The sequence below is a fragment of the Sphaeramia orbicularis genome, chromosome 16, assembly GCF_902148855.1.
Source record: "Sphaeramia orbicularis chromosome 16, fSphaOr1.1, whole genome shotgun sequence".
NCBI classification, from domain to species: Eukaryota; Metazoa; Chordata; class Actinopteri; order Kurtiformes; family Apogonidae; genus Sphaeramia; species Sphaeramia orbicularis.
In genome coordinates, this window is record NC_043972.1 from 46,892,803 (window position 1) to 46,911,002 (window position 18,200).

The following is an 18,200-nucleotide window of genomic DNA, read 5'->3' on the forward strand; positions in this document are numbered from 1 at the left end:
TACAGTCTCTCAGTTGACATAAACAAACCACCACTGATATAATGTCATTCAATGGTAAACTGGTTTATTTCTATTTGCATAATTTTTCATTACGTCATATTTTTGTACCTGCTGGGCTCAACAGACATTCTATTTTGTTTTTTAATATTTGCAAGTTAGATTTAAGTTTTCAGATTTTCTTAACTTTTTTTTTCTGAGTGTTTGGACATTTTATTACAGTCGTTAAGTGTTAAGTGCAACACTCATAACATGTGAAATGTGGCTCTGAGGGCTGCCATTGTATTTTTTGTGCTGCCCTGCCTCGAGTCCACACCTGTTGTTCTGTACAACTTAGATGGTGCAACCCCATAATTTTCTGTCAGGAATGTAACAAATTCCAGTTCAGTGTGTAAGGCGTCTGTTTGGCAGTAGAGTTGGTGACTTTACCCCTCAGGCCATGTTGGAAGAGTCACACCTCTAGCTGAAAGAACCCCACCTTTAACATACGACCTGCTTTGTAAAAGGGAGGTACTAATTTAAATGGAAGCGCGTCTTTCATCACACTCTGAGAATCTCCTTTACAGGAGCAAAGAATGCACAAATTTACTTTTAAAGCATCAGTTACAAATCATGCTGAAAAACAATTTAAGATAGTGATATTTTACAGATGACACCTGACAGGTCAGAATTACTGCTTGGATTTATGCTTTTCTTTTCTTGTAAAACATGAAATATGCAGACTGTGCACAACAAGCTCCATCCTTGGACAGTAAAAAAGACTCAAAAACAAATCTTAACTGATGGACTGTGTAGAAAAATGTCAAAAATGCTTTTAGTTGTTTTTCTTAGGATGATGATCTGAGTCGGCTCCATTTAAAACTACATTAAGTTGTCAAAATTTTAGTTTTAGTATGTTCCCAGTAATAAAACTAACCAAACCAAAATGCATGTTTTTGTGAACTGCTGACTTTGACACTATACTTGTCAGTATAAAAATAATTTTGTGAGTGTTACAAATTAATAGTTAATGTTTTACTCTGAAAAATCAAATAGTGATAGTTAACAGATTTATAGGGATGTGAAACTTAAAACACTTTGGCAATAAAAGCACAAGTGTATTTAATCATTATCATTAATAGTTATTAGCAACTATGTATGTCTCTCTTATTCTTTATTTGTTTTTACTATTTCCTTTGAGGTAAAAATATTAAGCAGGTGAGTGTTGCTCTTTTTAAGCTGTTATTCCTGACACTTTTGACACTTTTTGCAGCAGATGCAGAATAATGTAGTGCCACAGGCTTCAACCTGCGGTGGCTTCCCAGGAATTTGACACTATCTTGGCAACTTCAAGTCAGAGGGGTCTGAGGAAATAGAAATAGAAATAGAAAGTGTTAATATCGTTTATAAAAATCCCAGTACATTAAAGTGTGTTCATGTGTTGTGTAAAAATGTGAACACCCCAGTGGGACAGCTGAAGAGTGTCAGGAAAAACGGATCACTCAGCACATACCTTCTTACAGAAAATCAACACAGCATATTTTCACTGTTGTTTGCACAAAACAAATGCATACAGTGGGGAGTGCCCCCCCCACAATTAGCACCATTGTGTTCTCCTCAACAAGCTGACATTTGTGTTGAATGTGAACTGCAAAGCCCAGTCCCAGAGCTCAGTGGGCGTGGCTTAATGCTGCCTGTCAAACATGATTTTAGTTTCAAAATTCAGCTGGAAATCTTCGTTTCATATAGCAGTTTTGTACTCTTTTTTTTTTTTTTTCTCTCTCTGCGTGTTTGATGACTGTTGGGTTGGTTTGTCAGCCATAGTTTGTACTTTTCACGGTACCGCAGGTGGGTGAGGGGGCTGACTGCTGCTAGTTTTGGATAAAAGATAAAGGTTGACTGAGTGGTATAATCTCTGGACTGGATCCAGACTATACATACATACATTTTTATTTTTATTTTAACTTTTAATTTTATTCCTTCAAAGCCTTCAGAACAGACTTGTTAGTTGAATTTTAAGGGATTTAATGCAGTTGAAATGATCATTTATTTTTATTTTTCAACATTATGCATCTTCTCAGCTACATTAAAACTGATTTAAACCTACATGAATGGAACAACAACTCAGAGAAAATAAGATCTCTTGGTCAATCTATTGTTGCGTATATGGATGTAACATGACAAAGTAACTGAACCAAACTTTGACTGTTATAATATTTTGATTTCCTGTGTTGATGTTGAAAACTGTGAGGTTTTTGTGATGAACTGAGATTAGAATGGTTTAATTATTAATTTTTTCCCATTATATTAATATGTCATGAGGGTCAGTTCACTTTACATACACCCAGCAGAAATATCAGTCTAACTTTTGACCTTTATATTTAACACAATCAATGTAAGAATATTGAGAACCTTTCAGAGCCTGTACTTTCTCATCTTAACTTGACTAAATAGTTTGTGCAAGTATGTAAATGTTTGACTGTTTTTGTACACATGTATCTATACTTGTGCTTGAGTACAAATCTGTGCTCTGTACTCCCTGACCCTTTTCTCATGCATCTCAGCTCCTGCAGATGTGTTGTATCCAAAGGAATCAGTTCTTTTGACGTAAGTGTAGTGGAAAAGCCTTTAGCCGGTCCAGCCTGCGCCAGTTCTCTCTGTTGTACTTTAGCCAGCGTGTTTGGTGTTTTGTTGCCATGGAGCTCTGGGACTCTTGGCGAGACCGTGTGACTGGGTGGTGACTCAGAGGGTTTTCATGGCCTGTGGTATGGGCTGACTGCAGACTTACACTATCCCTCTGAAACAGGAAGTCAGGTTTATTAATACATGTGGACGGGCTCCTTCGGCTCTGATTTTCAAGAGCCAATAGCAACAGACGGTGCTGCAGCACACTTGCATCTTATATCATTTGTTTTGTTTTATTTGTAAAGTATTTGCTTATTTGTTCCCACGTTTAACAGAACCAACAACAGGTGCAGCCCTCTGTGCAGTTCAGTTTGACTGGACACACCTGCTGAGCCCAAAGGCATGACACGACATCTCATCACAAAGACTCCTCTATCATTGCATAAATGCTATAAGGACCACATGCCTCTCACCAGAGGCACAAGCAACAATCCCCCAAACTCTCCCTAAAGCAGAATTTGACTTGTAAATAATTTACAACAGCAGGAAAAATACTAAGCCCTCGGAAAAGCAGGCAAATGTGGAATGTGGCCCCATAAAAAGGAGAATAACCTTTAAAACTCTACATGTTCAGGCAAACAATGCACCCCCTCCTTTGAATATCAGCACCTTCGCAGGTTTTATCGAGACTTTGACAAGTTATTCTTAGATATTTATACAGTGAGAGTTTAATTTTTGTAGGTCTAGATTACATGGTACAGTTTGTTTTGACAAAATATTATTAAAAATGCAAATATGACAGCAGCAAAGAACGGTAATTATTATTATAGACAATTATTTCAGTTAGTTTGATTTATATAATACCTATACATAGGGATGTAATGATTACTGGTATAACGATAAACCGCAGTAAAATTGCAGACTGTTAGTATTACCGTTTAAATTCTAATTATCATGATAACCGTGTTTGATTACCGCTCTTTTAGGGGAAAAAAAATGCCTATATAAAGATCTGCTTTTATGTCAAATATTTGAGTATAGTTTTAATTTATTACAATTTTGATTTTATAAACCTAATATTTGGACCCAATATTCACTTTTAAAGTCTTTGAAAAGCTTCATTAAGCATCTTTGTGTTATTTATGCAATAAATTATATACATTTTTCAAATCGGATTTTGTATTTTTTTTGTGTTTTCTGGTCTTTTATGTTTTTATAGTAGGTTAATGTGAAAAAAATAATAGGCAGATGATATAGATGAAGTTGTGCTGGAAAAAAAAAAAGATACCAAACATGGGTATAGTAAACATTTATGTATATAGTATATAAAGGCAAAATCAAAAGTACTGAAAAATGGCCAAAATAGGCTCAGACCACTAAGGGTTAATACTTGAATGTTTCTGCCAACAGAAAGTACATTTTGCTAATTATTGTATTTATTTATTTATTTATTTTCAAAATACAACTTGGTTAAATTATTTCAGTGTCTGTATAAGTACTTTTTGAACATTTTGAGCACAATTTCAACAATACCGCGATAATAATGATAATCGTGATTATTTTGGTCACAATAACCGTGATATGAAATTTTCATATCGTTACATCCCTACCTATACACATAGTAGGGTCAGTAGAGTGTTTTAAAGCCAGGAGTGAAGTCATAAAATGGCTCATTAACTTGCATTTACACAACACAGCAGTCAACAAAATTTAATAATAATATAAATCGCTACTAAGAGGACTAATATGTAGAGCTGATATACATATGAACTGTGAAAATTAAAATCTTGGCATCAGGTTTGGTGTAAGATAACTTAATTCCTTAATTTCTGTTGGGTTTCTGTAAATTGGCTTAGAGTCTGGTTTTGACCAACTCTATGTATAAAGTGTCATGAGATAACTTTTTTGTGATCTGGCGCTATATAAATAAAATTTGATTGATTGAGTGATTTGACTGGTTTTCCCCTGTAAGTTGCTTTGGAAAAAAGCGTCTGCCAAATGCATAAACATAAACATAAATTCATGTTTAATTAAGAGAAAATTTGTTTAAAAAAACAGTGCCCATAGCTTCCAGCCATGATTCTTACAAACCTTAACTGAAAGTTTTTGTTTTGTAAAAAATAAATAAAACTCGTAAAACTTCTCAGTTTTAGTCATCCTGATTAAGCCAGACCAGACTGTTACATTTTTTGAAGCTGGATAATGAAACAGGGAACATGAGCTGGGATTAGACCATCGCGAGACCAGTTAGATTTATCCTATTGTTGGTGCGTTGTTCCAATAGTAAACATACCAAGTCTGCACTTGAAAACCCTCGGCCTGCAGTCCATGCCAAAGTTTTTGCACAGACGGATGACGAACTGTTGACAATACCCTGCGGTAAGGGCCGAAGCTATTTATGAAAATAGCTTTCGATTTCAGGTGTAGATGTGAACAAACCACCAACGTGTGTCCGTATACTTCCACAACAAGCATTTGTAATAAATATCGCATGAAACTAAACAATGAACTAAGATGAGAGCCGTGTGAAGGATTTGAAGTTAAACAGCCAAGCCCATTTCCGAGTGAGTCTACTATCAAATGCATAAAAAACATGGATTTACCTGTACTCACTGGACCACACCCGGTGCTCTGTGCTATGGAGATGGGTGTGGCACAGTAGTAGTTTAAGGTGTGGCAGCCTGTTGGCAAGGCCACAGATGCTTTATCTGCCATTCAGTTTGTTTATAGAATAGATTAAAATCTACAAGGGTAGACTGAAGCCTGGAAGGACATGTTCATACAAAACAGAACTGGATGTACACATACCCCGCAGTCAACTTCGAACTATCAGACACGACAGCAGGAAGTGCACTTATCCTGTAGCGTAGTCCTATTTCCTTTTTCAGCCAATATTGGCTTTTACCATTTTGCTAAATTATTCACAACTCTCATAGGATAGAGAGCAGTGATATTCCATCTTCAAATAAATAAAATGATCTGGACAACCTCTATCTGATATCTTGCCTTTCTCTGTACAACAAAGTAGATAGATTAAAAAAAAACAAAAAACACCACTGATTCATTGCGCTGCACATGTTCCTTTTGTTTGATCAACCATTACTAAAAACCCCAGTGAGCATTCGTTTTAGGAAATAAGACTTCAAAGTTTGAATGAATGAAATGAAACTCTGTGGTTAGTTGTTAATGATTTACAGTTTCAGTAGTTGGGGAAGTACTTTGTGGGGATGTTACCTGAGTTATAATGACGAAAAAAAACCTAAGAACAAAACTAGCAATGGAGAAATGGTCCTGTTTATTGGGACAAATTAACAGTACAAAAAAAGAAAAGGGATTAAAACTACAGTGAAAACACACACAAAAAAGAACAGGAGGTAAAACTAACTGGCTGCTCTACTCTTTCGTCCAGAGGATCTAAAATGACACAAGATTAAAATGTGACTTTTTAAACAATGATTTTTCATCTGACTGTTTATGTTGTATAAATCAAACACTAAAACTAACATTAAATTCAAATGTATAATTAAATATATTTATGAACAAATATATACAACTGTACTTGCACTTAGACTAAAAATAAGAGAAATCAGAAAAGAAACTGACTAAATAAACATAAATGATTTCAGTATTGTAACAACTGTGGATGCTGTGTTGCACAGACATCCACACTGTTCTTGTGGTGAAGTTGATGCTTAGCAATACGTGCAGCATAATAAACATTAGGGTTTTTTTTTTTTTTGGTTTTTTTTTAAATTCATGCAATTCTTTATGCTCTGAGTCAGAAGAGAAGGAAGAAGGGGAGCACCAAACCCACGTCATAAGTGGTCTGCCAGACTTAGTCAAGTTTCAGTGAGTAAAGTCACTATTTTTACCACAAGGGGAGTTTAAAAGCATCTCTTAGGTAACGTTAAATACATCCACAGTCTATTATTGGCACAGTGTTAGGGATAACACAAGGACTTGTTCAAACCGCCCAAGTCAAGTTTGTTGAGATATAATTTGTGTCTTAAATGCCTCTTCCAAAAATGGACAAGAGCGAGCCTGCACCGACTGTTGAGGATTCAGTTTAGTCTTGATGCCTTTTTTTTCTACAGGCAAATGGGAAAGTACCTCCAGCCTCATGGAACGCTGTACTTCAGCATCTCAGATGAACACTTTGAAACTTGAAGTATTCATGGCTGCAATGTACCATTATGCTAATCAGTGATTAATCTGCTCATTTCTCCCTTTATTAATCAGTTAATAGTTTAGCATAGAAAGTGCTAAAAAAAGTTTTTGATTTGATTAGCTCTAAAGTCCTCAGAATTTATTATTATTTATTTGACTGAAAGTTTACAACACATACATTTTCAGGTTATAATTATATGAAAGATGCTGGAAGCAGAGAATGGTTTGAAAAACTAATAATGAATTGAATGTATAGTTGTTGAGATAATTTCTGCAGATGTCATTAGAGCTTAGTAGGTGATTAGTCAGACAGATCTGAATAAATCACTGAACTGTTTTAGGTGTTTTTTTTTGTTTTGTTTTTTTAACTTATTTTTTAATGAAGTTTTTTCTTGAACTATTACAGTGGAAAGGTGAAACACATACATTGAGTATTCAACCTTGCGATTAATTATTTTAAGTGTTTTATATGTAAAAATGTCAACATTTTACATGTTACAGTTTAGTTTTTTTACTGTTTTACATGTGATGTATTGATCCTTTTCTCTGCTGGATAAAGAAAGCAGTTTGAGCTTTAGAAACATTTTTTATCACTTTACTACAGGGTGGGGAAGCAAAATTTACAATGAACATTTAGTTGTTTTTTCTCAGCAGGCACTACGTCAGTTGTTTTGAAACCAAACATATATTGATGTCATAATCATACCTAACACTATTATCCATACCTTTTCAGAAACTTTTGTCCATATGAGTAATCAGGAAAGCAAACGTCAAAGAGTGTGTGATTTGCTGAATGCACTCGTCACACCAAAGGAGATTTCAAAAATAGTTGGAGTGTCCATAAAGACTGTTTGTAATGTAAAGAAGAGAATGACTATGAGCAAAACTATTACGAGAAAGTCTGGAAGATACTATTAAAGAAGAATGGGAGAAGTTGTCACCCGAATATTTGAGGAACACTTGCGCAAGTTTCAGGAAGCGTGTGAAGGCAGTTATTGAGAAAGAAGGAGGACACATAGAATAAAAACATTTTCTATTATGTAAATTTTCTTGTGGCAAATAAATTCTCATGACTTTCAATAAACTAATTGGTCATACACTGTCTTTCAATCCCTGCCTCAAAATATTGTAAATTTTGCTTCCCCACCCTGTACACTTTATGATCAATTAGTTATTAAAATATTCTCCAGATAATTCAAAAGAACTTTAAGAATCATTTGGTACACTTTTTATTGTACAACTGTTCATTCATTTTTTGAACCGCTTAGTCCTCAACAGGGTCCAGGGCCTATTCTGGCTATCTATGGGTGAAGGTGGGGTACACCCTGGACATGTCACCAGTCCACTCACGTTCACCTTCAAATGTACGGGTCGTTTATATCGACCAGTTAAGGTGCATGTGTGTGGACAGTGGGAGAAAGCTGGAGTAGTCAATGAGAACCCACGCAGACACAGGGGACATCCAAACGCCACACAAGCTGAAGTTTCGTTTTAACTATGTAGCATGGTGACCTCCTTTCCCTGAGGCTTTAAAAACCTATTGAGCAGCAGCAGTAGCTCAGCTCTGTCATCTCAACTGACTTTCTTCTGTTCTCTGCGGGAAACTGAGCTCCCCCACGATGATCTCAGCTGGTTTTATGTGACGGCAAATAATTCTCTGACGCTCCGAGTCATTACAGGGTGGACGAGAGCTGAGGAGACGCGCCCAGATTTGTCCTCCCGCTATGATGAGAAGTGCACTACACATTATCATCACACTGAAAACCATCTAACCATCACCTCATTCATACTGACACTATTTGAAGACAGTATATTACTGACCTTATGAAGCTGTAAAAAGCACTACTTTGTATTTTCCTGCTGCTTTCAAATCATTCCTTTTCTTTTTCCTTTGGATACTTGAACCAAGTATTTGTTTCAAATGATCACTTCAGTCAAAACCCAAACAAAACTGCTTCAACAATAGCGCAGTGCTGTAATCGCTGTGATTTCATTAGTTTCATTCATAAATAACCAGTCACACAGACAGATGACAAGGAAATACAGCAAAAGAAGACATAGAAGTAAATGGTGTTGGACATTTTTCCTTGAAGGATACTGGCAGTTTACCAAATTTAAAAGGCTTCTAATTCAACTAAATGTTTAATCCTTTCATTGTATTTCTGACATTGTAAACATCAGTATAATCACAGACTATATGTCCACCATGACCTTTTGGGTTTGGATTAATGTTTTGAAGCCTTGACCTCTGTTTTGCAGCATCGCCATTTAGTTTTTTTAATACAGATGTGACCATATTTGGACAAGAGGGTGGGGCTGGGGAAGAGTAAAGGGTGAAAACTGACACTGTTTTGTAACACCACCAAGTAGGGCTGCATAATTAATCGATTGTAAATCAGTATCGGATTATTTAGTTAGGACGATGTTTAAAAAAAGGTGATCGTCAAATCAAATGTCTTCATGCGCCACCAGGCTACCGTAGGCTCCTCCTCCTACCTGAGAGAGCGGTCTCCACAGTCTTTGGTCTCCACACACCAGTACAAAAATGGCATTTGCTAAGAAGAGCAGGAAGTTCATGGCTAAAAATAGGAAGAGCAAGTCGGTTGTGTGGAATTAGTACGGCTTCTGAAGTTTCCGATGAAAACCAAACCATTCCTTGCTGTAAACTCAGCCTGAAGGCAGTATGTGTCAAAGACAGCAGCACAACCAACTTATTTTAGCACCTCAAACATCATCACACGCCAGAGTGGGAGCAGTGCGTTGCATTGTGGGCTGCACACAAAAACCACATACCGACTTCTGTTGTATTTTGTAGTTTTACCCCAAAAATTGAAATCAAAAATTGAGTTTTTAGAGGAAAAAATTTGAATTTTATTTCTGACCAAAATCATGCAGCCCTTCCATCAAGCAATTTAAAATATATGATCTATGCATGCATTTGTGTTGTCATGTATAAACCTTCTAATTTATGGTCGCTGGATAATCTAAAGGCCATTTTACAGACCATGTAATACAATACTGAATCAATGCCAACACTGGTTGATGTTGCTACGTTACGCTAACAAGTCAGGGTTTATTGTAGTTAAGTACTGATGAAGTATCTGATGGCTTTGTTAGTCTCACATTTCAACCACTTACGCAACAACTTAGAGACTGTCAGGAAAAAATTACTTTTACCCAGTAAAAAGAAGATCCTAAAAGGCGACTCAGTTACAGAACAAGCTGTCAATCAAAGCCCACACAGCTGACATAGACAGGAATTAACCTCCAGTTAGTTAAAGCTGGTACACCCCTAATTATCTGTAAGCCCTGATATAATTTAAATGGTCAGTTTTATAAAAAAAAAAATTCACTCCCTATATAGTTGATAACACGAATAGGGACTTGCAGACCAAAGCTGTTTTATGTCAGTCTGTAAACACATTTAATAGTTATAAAGTTAACAGTTTTTAGACCCTCTATGGCAGGGGTGTCAAACTCGTTTTGTTTCAGGGGCCACATTCAGCCCAATTAGATTTCCAGTAGTGGAACAGTAAAATTATAACATAATAACCTAGAAATAATGACAACTCCAAATTTTTCTGTTTTAGTGCAACTAAAAAACATTAAATAATGAAAATATTTACATTTTCAAGCTATCCAAACAAAAACCATGCAAATAACCTGAAAAACTGAAATTCCTTAAGAAGTAGAGTGAGAATTTGGTTTTGACCGGCTCTATGTAAAGTGTCATGAGCTAACTTTTGTTATGATTTGGCGCTATATAAATAAAATTGGATTGATTGAATTTGAAGTAAAATAAATGCAATGTTATCAATATTATGCCTCAACTTATCATTTATACATATGCATTACAGATTGGATCTACAAAGGCGCAAAACATTTAGTAACAGGCAGAATATTGTTAAAACTGAACTTAATTGTCCTCAGACATTTCAGGTTGTTCATATCTGTCCAGGTTATTCACATTTTGTCGTTATTTTTTGCATTAAAACAGAGAAAAATTTGGAGTTGTCATTTTTTATAGGTATAATATTTTTTTTCACATTAAACTAATATTTTGGAGTTATTAAGCTGTTATTTTACTTGAGATCACACTGGGCTGAATGTGGAACCTGAACTAAAATGAGTTGGACACCCTTGACTGTTAATATCTTCAGTGTAATTCTCGCAGTTTTCAATTTCACCCCACGCCCCGAATTGGAACCTTTGACGGGCTGCATGTTTGGACACCCCTGGTCCATGGGGTAGACTCACCTTTAGTGCCTCAAGTGGAGATGTGAAGAACTGCAGGTTTTTGGCTTCATTTTCCAGTCCCAGGGGTTGCAGCTCACAGATCTATCTTTCCCATGCTGCAGTAGAGCAGCTTAAGGGCACACATTGTTTTACTGTGACTGTGAATGCAACATGCAACTCTGGTATGTGTGCTCACTGCAGGATTAGATGATAGTGTTCTTTGAACGTATCTCCTGTGCATCGTCAGCCAGTGGCTTCAGGAGAGTATAGTAGGTCTTGTCTGGTGCCTATTTGTCCCCGTAGCTCTAACAGAATACTTTGTAATGGAAAGCACATGTGGAGGCCTTGTAAATGTGCAGGATGGCTGCTGTGTGGAGCCGTCTGTCAGCTTTATGTGTGCGGGTAATGAGAGAGCTGCTCTTGGACTTCAGTGGACCAGAACTTGGTATAGTGGGGAGGTTTTGGCAAAATATTACAACTGGATTTTATAGAAGTAGAGTTTCCATCAAGCCTTCACATTTGCCAACCATGGATGAGTCACTTGCACGAGGGCGGTGTAAATCACTTTAAGATGGTGAGTGTTTCTCATTCTCTCTCTCTCTCTCTCTGTGGGCCCTCCCACTGGGAAGCTGACCAGGTGGGTATACTCTACTCTTAACCATTCCCACCTCACTTGGTTAGTTATGTAACAACCACAGGATTTCCACATCTGCAACAGCTCATTTAGATGTGAATTGTTTGGAGCAGCTCGGTATAATCTAAACATGGCACTAAGTTTATGAAAGGACTCTTTCAACTTTCAATCAGAGATGTACTCAGATGTTCTACATTAACTGTAACTTTTGTTTATTAGGACTGAGGAAAAATGGTCATAAGCCAAGTATCAACATCCTGATGTGGTTACACATCAGTTACAGAAGTGGGCGGAGCCTCAGATTTCTGGTCTCTGTTGTATTTATTTTTGTTTTAAGGATCTAATCAGTGTGAAGAAACATAAAAACAAGGCATTCTCTAAGATTATCATGTATATACGGTCTATGGTAGGACCAGCCTCTGTTTGTGCATGACTGGTTAAACTACTATACTGTCCATGAGCATTCATTAAATATGGTTAATGACTGCAGTCCAAACTCAATTAGATGACTTGATTTATGTTGCACAAGATTCAAAAAACAAATTCATGAGCCGTTAACTGACAACTGTTTCTAATTCTAAAGTAGAAGAAGTGGGTTTTTCCCGGATATTATACTATAAAGTGCTGTATTATTCCCATAGCAATAGCTAGAAGGCCAACACAGTATGAGGAAAATCAGTGCAGTGCAATAATATTGTTTGGTAACTTGCAGCTGAACTGACACCAATAAATCTGAGGGAAGTTAAGGGTTTGCTTCAGACTGATTTAACCCATGAAGTCCCAGTGCTACTTTTGTGAATTTTTCTTCATATTTAACCTTTCTTAAGAGACTTATCATAATTTATTCAAACATTATCCTCTGTGTTTTGCATTTTTAAGTGAAAGTCAGGTATTTTCCTTTATTTTATTTACTGAGCATGTAGATGTTCTTTAAAGTTTAAATTAAAGTTTAGGAAACAGAGAAAACAGAGGAAAATTCAGTGAAATATATCATTAATTATTGACAATTCATCTCAAGATTTTCAGGCCAGTCAGAGCCTTGGTAAAGTTAACACGTCATCATTCAAGAGTAAAGTTATTGGTATGTAAAGGTATACCGCTTCACTATTTTACTCTAGCTGATGTTTGCTTTGACTTGGCAGTTTGTGGAAAATGGTCTGCATGCTTTTGTTGTTGTGTGTTTTGGTTGTTGTCACGTGGGTTTGCCATGAAGCAGAGTACACCAAGTACCACAGACCTTGGACAATTACAGGAAAGCATTGTTTTTTTGCACTTTTACAAGTCACCTGACACTCATCTCCATGCAGAGCAAATGCTAAATCTTGCACTGATTTTCTCTTTCTCTGCTGTGACTCATCACTGAGCTCTGTTTTGTTTCCTGTATAAGTGGATCTTGTGCCAGTCCAGTTTGGCTTTGCGTGAGAGCATCCAGTCTGCAGCCTTATACCCCAACCACAACTTGATCAAACTCCAAGTATAAAGTCTCCTTTTTCCCTTCATAACTTATCGCAAGCTAAAGAAAGCTCGCCACAGTCTCATAAACTCCACATGGGTTTTGTTTTGCTTTAAGGTAACACTAATGCCACTGTCTTTGTAAAGTAGTGCAGCTGGAAAAGCACTGCATCTCAGTGAAGAAAGGAGGATGTAGATTCATACGTCTGTTTTCTTGGTAATTCAAATATTAGGCTATGTTTAGACGGTAACGATCTGAAACAAAAAAGGAAAACTGACGTTGCATTCTCACTTTTAATTCCGTGTTTAGACGTGCATTTTGGGGGAAAAATCTGCATGCAGTCAGACACGCAAAAGTGTGTGAAATTTCCTTTGTGGGTGCTTCTATGAAACTGGGTATATTTTGATACCTACCACTTTGCCAGCTTTTTAGACCCAATAATAAAACAGAAATTTAGAAATATTTCCTCCCAGGATGTACCTAATGATGACTTCAGATAAATGCAAAAGAAATTATACTCTTGTTTTGAGCCATCCCAAAATTAAGGAATTTTTTAATCAAATATTGGGGCCAAAAATAGGACCAAAATTGGGACATTAAGAACTACCTAGGTGTCTGTGCATTTGATCTGAAAACATGGCTTGAAATGGTCTTATATAGCACTATAAATAAAGACACTGTTAAATTTGATGATCCTAGTGGTTTTTCTAATCCAAACGTGTGGATTTTTCATGAATTGGCAGTCTCATTCCAGGTTTTGCATGTAACCCATTGTGTCCACTTGTGTTATATGCAGAACCTGCTGAGTTAAACACATATAAATCGCAAATGATTTTGCAACAGCAGTCATTTTTGTGAAACACTCTGCCTTATATAATTAGTTCAATTCCTAAAACATACCTATGAGAGAATAAAGAGATATAAAAAAAATAGTAGTGTGCAATTTCCGTGTCCTTTTGACCGTGTTACATTACAAATTTTTGTATTAAACATAAAGTAAAATTATATAAAAACATGTTTTATCTGGAAAAATAGTGTCTCTTTTATCTCAGTAAGTATTTTTTTTAAATAGACCCAAAAACTTGCTTCATAACATTAGTCTACATCTGGTTTGAATTTCTAGCCCCCATGCCATGTTTTTAGGGACCAGTTTCATAGAAGCACCCATTTATCGATGTAGTATGCAGGCCAGGTGGCTAGGTGGAATCACCACCACCAAGACCAAGCGCCTGCGTAGAACTTTTCTTCTCTTCCTGTTCTCTCCTAGTGCGGAATACAATCACAAAACAGGAAACGGAACACTATTCTCTGTAGAGATTCGTCACAATTGCTGAAACGACTCTTGGATGTAAATTATAGCGGCTACAGCAACTTGAAGGTCCATTGCAGGGAAATAATTCAACATGTTGTTTCCTCTACTGGTGCGTGCCTGTGATGTAAACTCTACGCAACGAGAAAATGTTTTTTGCGCTTGCAGTTTTGCATTTTCACCCCTTTAGACTGTAATACGAAAGTGGAGCATTTTTAAGATTTCCACTCTGGAAGGTGGTTTCACTTTTTTGTGTTTTCAACCCAAAAAAACGCTGTTGCCATCTAAACAAAAGGCACATCTGCTAAAATATTTTGTCGTTTTCACCCGAGAGTGTTGTTGTGTAAACTGGGCCTTAGAATGAACAATTTTACATTCTTCTTTTAGTTATATGGTTGTGATACTGTCAGTGAAAAGCCAAAATGCATGCAAAACACATCTTCTATATTCTGTATTTAACATGGTAATAGCATAGACCTTTGGCTTCATCAGCTCAAGTATGGCTCAGATGTAACCTTTAAATGGGGTACTGTTGACCTGGGGGACATTAGGACTCTGAGGCTACATTTACAAATAGTCTGCCATTTTGAAAAACAGATATTTCCCCCTCTCTATTTAAAAAAAAAAAACAAACTTGCGCATGCGTGACCTTTCAGAAAAATCTTCGTTTTACACAGTCCCATATATCTACCCTGTCAAGAGCATGCCAGGCCTGTAGGTGGCAGTGTGGTGAGACGATCTAATACAATTAACCAACATGTGGTGCAAATGCATTCCTGTCGAAAAATATGACGTCCATCCGAGATCTCCATTTCCCTCTGTTTACACACAAATGCAAAAACAGAGATTTGCCAAAATCTCCACTTTGGCTGGAGTTTTTAGAAACCATCATTTTAGGTGGGCAGGGCAATCGTTGTCCTGTAAACGACAGACACAAATGCAGAGAAAAATCTCCACTTTGCCAGATACCCGGCTACATGTAAACGTAGCCTGAAACTACTTCCTACTACATACAGCCTTAGGCTACAGATTAAGGCTGTTAACATGAGAATCAACAATAAATTTTAATGTACATTTGTCTGTTTATGCCAGAGTCTGAACATTTTGGCACAAATCTTCTCTGCCAACAAGTTTTTCCTGTGCATCAAAAAGGCATCAGTTCTTGTGCAGTTAAAGCTAAGTGTTAAGGTAATGTGGTTGAACCAGTCGTGAAGAACAGACAGTTTTTAGTCCCTTAGGGCTCATCAGGGTGTTTTACTCTAGTTCACTTGGAACTGTCTTTATGTTTGTTGAGTCTCAGCAGCAGCAGCAGCACAGTAACCATTAACTCCAACAGCTCTTATCTCAACTTACCGCTAACATTTATTATGTGGATTTGAGTCCATGTATACTTTCACCTGTTAACTACACTAGAAAATGAAAGGCCTACCTCTGTGTCCCCCTGTCACTTTTTATGTGTGCAGATTATCTGATTGGTACCAGAAAAAAGCAACTCATAATGTGAGCACAAAGACCAGGCAGCCATCATCTGACTCATACTCAGATGAATCATCAACTAATCGTGGACGGAGGAACAAAGGCGGTTTTATTTGCCTGTAGCCACTATTGCAGGTTTTCTACCAGACGGGACGTCCGTTTTTAGTTATTTGCTTTAGGACCAGTATTCACAAAGCACACTGAATGGGACAAAGACAATACAGTGAATTAATCTTATTTGAGAAGGTCTGTGTCGTTGACAGCTCAAACAAAACCAGGAGCTTGACATAGTGGAAGACCCCTCCACACACACACACACACACACACACACACACACACACACACACACACACTGTGGTTGTCTCGTCAGAAATCCACCATGGGCCACATTTGCTCTGCTCAGGGACTGGAAAACACTAAGAACTGTTGTTCCCATCTGCCACATATGGCTGTGGATGGGTGGCCCCCTGGCAGAGGCTCCACTTTGCTACGACCTTTTGACGATTTATCACAAACGCATGGTCGTCAACAATCCATGCTATTGTGCTCGTCATCCCAGAGGAGACACAGGAAGTAGTCATGTGCCCGCCTGCTGTGTTTACTCTCCTGTTTCACTTTGTGCTAGTGTTGCACAGCACACTTTGGAAAGCACATCCAGCTCTCGGTAACCACGGTATTTGGATTGTCAGTCTGTGCTTTTAACACCAGCTGATTATTTTTATTTATGTAAATGTTTGGGGCCAGCCCTAATCTCATCCACACTGTATTCACAACATGTCCATCTAGTGTGCTGATGGCATAACTGCATGGCAGACTCTACAATCTGAAACACCTCATGTTAATGCATATCAGGTTTATTCATTTAATATGGGAATATATTCATACTTCTAACGTCTTCTGGTTCAGATGCATTGGATGGTTACGTCTCAACCAAAATATCCCATCCACCTCTCTTATATGTTATGAAGTATATTAACATTACTCTGGGCCTTCAACAATAATATATGCAACCTTTCTCACAACCATGATCTAAAATATGATACAAATAAGTGGTGCCAGGCACAACAAACCCCGCCCCTCACATGTATAGTAGCTTATTTTGGCATCGATCCAGCTGATGCATCATATCTATACGTGTACTGATGTCAGCATATCAATTGCCTTTATGTGCCAAGTTTTAAGTAAATTGAAACAAAACTGATGTTTTTATAGACTTGAAATTTCAGCCATTATAAGTAAATGGGAGAGGAAAAAAGATTTTAAATATTATTTAAAAATTTTAATTTTGACCTACTTTTCCCAAAATGTAATCACATCTATTCTGGGTCACTGGTAATCTATAAACCCAATTTGGTATGAATTCAACCAATAGTTTTGCTGCTAGTGTGTTAACAATGAAACGAAGTAACAGAACCAAAAACAATACCCCTTGCCTCCCCTTTGGGGGCGGGGTAATAAGTAATCTAATGTGCATAGGTGTGTGACAAATATTATCTTTTTATATGTGGAATTTAATGAGTGGTAAGATTAAAAGTTGACCCTGGAATCGCTGAGTGATGCTCGTATAAGATGGTAATTATTAGACAACTACAGTAATTCAAGTATGGGTACATAATAAAAAATATAGCTCAAAAAACCTTCTCCCTTCTAACCTAATTTGTTTAATTTCAATGGGACCATGTGGGTGTGGCTTATCAAATGTAACAGCAAGTGACAGTTCTCTCTAAACTAAAGCAAACACCCTGACATCAACTGTCATCAGATTCATATTAGTATTTAATGTTCATGTGTTGATTCATCAGTGGAAATTATAACACACACTGTAAACCTGTGATAGTAGCTCATGCAAAGCATGAAACCTGAAATCTCTGTTTCTGATGCTTTGTTCTTTGCATACATTGATGTGTTTTACATTGTATAGATGAGTGGTAAGGCAGATGCGTGACTTATCATGGAAGAAATTTACATTTTATAGTAGCCCCAGCATAAAAAGGTACAGAGATTCAATGTTACTGCCATGTTCATGGCCACAGTTACATATTAACTATTTCAGGAAAATGGTCATTCATGAGAGCAGCCTTAGACTTTTCTGAGTCACCAAATACAATGAACATGTGCTTATCCATTTTCATTTCAAATGTTTTATTTCTGTTTTATGTAGTTGTTAATTTTGTCAAAGGTTTGGACTTCGCCTCATGCTTATAGATATAAACAATGTTCTTTTTTCATTAGAGTAACAAATGCACACATACAGTTGTGTTGTAGTAATTTATCGATTCAAATCTTTTTTTCTTTTGTCTGTTGGATCTTTTATTGTACAGATT

The 18,200-nt window shown here is 36.9% G+C and overlaps 2 protein-coding genes across 2 annotated transcripts in view; both read left to right on the forward strand.

Moving 5' to 3' along the window:
- The window catches only part of LOC115435634 (zinc finger protein 239-like), a 695,125-nt gene that overhangs the window by 245,440 nt on the left and 431,485 nt on the right, over nt 1–18,200 (forward strand). The gene's annotated exons all lie outside the window — the stretch shown is intronic.
- LOC115435612 (lamin-A) overlaps nt 1–18,200 on the forward strand; it is a 44,994-nt gene that overhangs the window by 4,630 nt on the left and 22,164 nt on the right. The gene's annotated exons all lie outside the window — the stretch shown is intronic.